Source organism: Leptinotarsa decemlineata, unplaced genomic scaffold (genome assembly GCF_025532065.1).
Source record: "Leptinotarsa decemlineata unplaced genomic scaffold, Ldec_3_MD MMD2_tig00000035_RagTag_RagTag, whole genome shotgun sequence".
NCBI lineage: Eukaryota > Metazoa > Arthropoda > Insecta > Coleoptera > Chrysomelidae > Leptinotarsa > Leptinotarsa decemlineata.
Window position 1 is genome coordinate 17,120,253 of NW_027412540.1, and position 5,395 is coordinate 17,125,647.

Sequence of the window (5,395 nt, forward strand, 5' to 3'; positions counted from 1 at the left end):
AATAATGCATTTCTGGACCTATATTTTATGTTGCTTTTTCACAAAATTAGCTCTTAAACAAGTTCTTTTTATATTTTTCACCACAATTGAGAAACACCCTGTATACATACTATGTAAACTAGTTAAAAATATCAATGATTGATGAAGTTTATTGACAGCAGTAATTAGCTAAGATCTATGCGTACTTATTCTTATATATCAAGAACTATTGAAATGTGAAGGAAAAATATTGCTAATCTATAATTATTGCAGCGAAGCATCTCAAAAAATTATGATTGAAACAATAATTTCTTTCCGTCTCCCACTCCTTGATAGATGTGTTTGATTTTTTATTTTTCTTAATTTGAATCTGGTAATTAATAACTGTGATTTATGGTCTTTGAATAAACTCATCTCATATGTTAATAAATTACTAGTAATCGTGCAGAGCAGAACGAATACTTAGGCATTAGCTTTGATTTTAATTACTGTGCATTTGTTAAAATGAATGAATGGTTTTACATAAGCAGATTGGTATTCGAAAAATATTGCTGTTATTTATAATAATCATTAAATATCTTTGTGTGAAAAATGCCGCAACTATTGGATGTATGCGTGGGATATTTATTTATCACCTGGCTGTAAAGACATTCACGCTTGAGTCGTGTTATGTATTCTCTTATCCAGAAAACCATCCAGTTTCATAGTATCTCAATACTTTTGTTCACTTTGGAAACAAATTGGCACAGCTTATTACTTCAGTAATGACGAAAAAATTGACAAATCGAGTCATTCATACACCATAGTTATAGAAAAAGTTGCGCAGGAACAAATTGATGAAACCAGAACCCAAACACAACTCATTCATGATCCAACAACAGGCGGCGCTGTTTCGACCAGCCGAAGGTCTCATTAGTGGTGCCAGGCTGAAAAATGAGTGCAGGACATGCCTGAGTAAGTAGAAACGATGACCTCTGACTGGTCAAAACACGAATGATTGACTTTTTGGGCTCTGAATTTGATGTTGCCTAGCAGAGAAAGCTGCATCGAAAGACAGAGGATTGCGGCGGGAATCGGAGCTTGTCTCTGCAAATATACAGGGCCTTCCAACGAAAACTTTACCACCTCCTGTGAGTCAGAAACGGACGTGTAATCGAAAATTTCAAAGAAAACGTCAATTTTATTTCTAGGGGGACTAATTTTGATATGGAAATCATATCCGAAACTTCACCCACTTGCGGTCAGCAACTAAACCTCCAATTATTTTCAATTGCTTCCGGAAGTAGACTGTATTATTGTATGGAACTAGATGAAGGTCATTTCGAACACTATATCCGTTGATTGTGTTGCTATTGATAATACTTTTGTTGATTTCCTCAATAAAATGAGCGACAGCGAATTTTCTGGTTTTTCCTGAATAAAACGTTCAACATTTAATTTCTCAATAATGAATGAATCAATTCTGAAAAAAATTGCAGCAATAGTAGAAGGACAAAAGTCCTTTCAAATGATGTATCAGTCGACCCCCCATGTTATTGAAAAAAATGGGGGGTAGTTGCTGATTACAGGGGGGTGAAGTTTCGAGTATGATTTCCAAATCAGAATTAGTCTTTCTAGAAATAAAAATTGATATGTTCTTTTGAATTTCCGATTACACGTCCGTTTCTAACTTACAGGCGGGTCAAGTTTTCGGAACGCCCTGTATGAAACGAAACGAGCTTTCATTATACGAAGATGACTATTATAAAATTCAATTAGATTTTCAGAAGAAACAATCAAACAGACATCCCCTTGAAATTACAGTAAGTTTTATATGAATAGTAGAAACATGTTATCGAACTTTTTTAGCATGGAAAATATAATTTTTTGGGCTTCTACTTCTCCGATATTGTGAAAAGAATGATATTGGAGAAGTAGAAAGCGAAAAAAGTATTTTCTTCGTAAATTTTTCATAAATTCCATTTCTATATCTTGCAGTTTTCTCTGGAATGGTTGCTCAGTTTATGCTACATATTGCCTGGGGTTAGTATTGCATTGATGGCAGTTTGAGACTGTCATTAAAAATTCACCTTGATGATGTTGGAGCTCAAGATTCATCCCACGATAGTGCTACTTTGAAAAAATTACCATTCGGACAAGCTATTTTAACTAATAGGTACGTTAAACATTTCTCTTCCAATGAAATTATCAGGAACAGAAATAACATTACCCCACTTTTTCTCCAAGCAGATAAGTAATGCGTCTTTTTCTTAGAAATAATTTGGCAAAATGCAAAAATATATTTTTCTACTCCCTCCATTTTGAACTAATCATTACTTTTCACATTTAGTCAGTTGGCATACTTGAAGACTAGCTATAAATCAAATCATCTTAAGAATTTCTTCAGAGTATCATTCCTCGAACTAGGCTGAAGCAGATAACAAACAACAACGATTTTCAATTATCGGAAATCATCGACTTTATATTGATGATAGACACTACCTTGCACTGACGAGTGACCAAACAGTCCGAAACCGGTCTGCAAGTATGTTCCAATAATTGCAGTTGGTTACCTCGTTCACAGCCAGATGGGGCGATGACAAACCTGTTTGTTGTCCGCTTCAGCCTAGTTCGAGGAATGATACTCTGAAGGAATTCGATTTTCAGTTATCGGAAATCATCGTCTTTATATTATGTTATGTCAGGTCAAACAGCCCGAAACTGGTCTGCAAGTGTGTTTCAATAATTGAAAATCTATTGCGGCAGTTGTATCGCCAACAGCATATGTAGGAATAACTTCAGTGAAGAATCCTGCACTGACACCTTCCTGCACCAACGCCCTTCGTTGTATTAGCCAGGGGAGTAGTTGTTTCAGTTTGTGAATTGGTACTGAATTTACTTATATCCGTGAATCAACAACTACTTGTTTTAATTATAAGCTGGCATTAAGTATCTCGTAAAAATTCAAAATGAGTGATCAAGAAATTTGTGCTACCCCACCAGATATTACCGAGCAAGCAAATATTGCGATGAATGATTTGCTGCCAGCAAAATCCAGAGAAAAATATGAATATAATTTTGAAAATTTTATGAGATGAAGAGAGAAGAAAAACATAATTTCGTTTTCCAAAAACGTTCTTCTCGTTGATTTCGAAGATTTAGCAACCGACGTAGAAAAAGTACGCAACTCTAGGATAAGGCCAATTACATCTACTTGCGAATTATCGCTAGTGAGTAATTGGCTTCTTATCCTACTCGGTACGTAATATACTATTAATTAGAGACTCCCAGGTTAAAGCAGGTAATAGAAAATACCTTTGGTATACTGTGGCAGAAGTGGACGATACTTCGAAGGCCAATGATTGCAAATGTTTAAAATGTCACTTTTACTTTCTTAGTTTTACACAATTTCATTCAGAAAGGTGAGAGCGATATACCAATAAAAAACTTGCTGTTTGGGTTGATTAAAAAGTCATTATCCTTGATGGACGATGGAGAGAAAATATTGGCCTGCTGAAAATAAAGGGCTATAGATTCAACAAATATGAACTCAACTGATATAACAATACTATAGTGAGAGGATGAAAAACACGAGGTATCAGCAAGTTTCAAATCTGTTCCCAGTATAATGTTATTTTGCTTCACAGACTGATTCGCCTGTCAGAACAATATACAATATTATCATGGATCAAAACGTCAATCCTTGAAATATTCTTCACGGGCTTGCTGTGTCCTAATTTTACATACTGTTTTTTCCAGTGTTCATTCTTTTGGTCGAATGTTCAATGGGCGAAGCAAATCTTCATCATCTCCTACCTCATTGCTGCTAGGGACTGAAGAGCTGTATTCATATCTTTGATAATTTCATCGTCATGTTTTCTATTTGTTGACTCTTTATGTAGGTAACAAAATCGTTGATGTAGAAGGTTCGGAATCTACTAATTCAGTTTTATAAAAATTTGCGAAAGAATAATTTTCTGTTTGACTCACCGATTGATGTTCACCTTCAATCTTCTAGGCTTATTTGTTTTTTCTCAACATATTCCACGTTGCCTGCATATTCCCAGGTGAAAAGAGTTTCTGGTTTTAGACGATATATAATCAAATAAAATATATACTCACGAGTGTCTATTGCAATTGGGGCTAATCACATTTTTGAACATTACCAATGATCATCCCCTGTAGATTCACTAAAATTCCCATTAAAAAAAGTTAAAGTTTTGTGTCCGACTTATGTCCGACTTAACTAAAGTGTAAGCACTAATGTGAGGTGATGCACTACGGTTACGTGTATGGGCACTACAATCAGGTCATGATTGGCGAAGCACTGCATGCGCACAAGTATTAGGTCTGTCTAGATCACTATAGCTTCATATTGGATGCAATCAGGAACTTGGATATGGTTTGTATGTTAGATGGTGATATGTGTTTGAAAAAGATGTCGTGGAAGGTAAGAGGCTGAATTGTTGAAGGAGGAATGCTGAGAAAGGCATGAAGCATTTGTATGTTGTGAGAATTGTTAGGGCAGGCAAAGAATATATGTAGGAGAGTCTGTAAGTCCCCACATTCGCAGCGGACGTCATCAACTATCTTAAGTTTGTGGAGATGCGCTTCATTAAGGGAATGAGTGCTCCTAATTCTGCACATATTGGCGATTTCGTTACAAGAACAAGTAGCCAGATCCTTGGACCATGTAGTTTTGTAAGGTTGTTGTATAGAGGAAAAGTAAAGTTTGGCTTTGAATTGTCCGTCCCCGCTATATTTATTGGATCAGTCTATCCAGTCGATTCTATATGTTTCAATAATGCTTGAAACTCTCTATAGTTTGCCTGAGGATGATTGAAGAGTGTATGGTTTCTTCCAATATTGGCTAAGGTATCGGCTGTATCGTTACCCTTGATGTTGAATGACTAGGGATCCATGCCAAATGTATGGTATTTCCCTTGGTGATGGCTTTATTTATCAGTTGTCTGGTACGCAATGAAAGGTAATCGCTGTTTGCAGATATGGTTGACCGGGAAATTTTTGCCAGGGCGCTTTTTGAGTCGCTAAAGATGACTGCGTGTTCGATATCGTTGTAAAAATGTGGAACGCTTCACGATTTTGCGTGTCATCTTTGCGCAGGGGCTATACTAATCTTCTCTGTATCGTTCCAGTATATGTACCGCCGAAGCGAGTACAAAAAAAACTGTCTTCTTAACAGGAATGATACATTAGAAATGTGTTCTATGGGAATCCACAGCATACTCCCAGTTACGGAACTTCAGAAAAGTGACTCGAAAAATTTACAAAGTTAGCTTCGAAGGAGGCGTGACCACCGAAAGGTATCTTGACAAATCTGTTGGTTTTATTCGGTTTTTATCAATTCACCACGAAATTTTTTCCTCTATTGATTGTATGATATCAGTTATCATCTCTTATTTTTCTATATTCTTCA

At 36.0% G+C, this 5,395-nt stretch overlaps 1 pseudogene; it reads right to left on the reverse strand.

The window, feature by feature from the left end:
* Window positions 1-5,037: 5,037 nt before the first annotated feature.
* LOC111515929 (U6 spliceosomal RNA) lies at window positions 5,038-5,138 on the reverse strand (annotated as a pseudogene).
* Window positions 5,139-5,395: the final 257 nt, after the last annotated feature.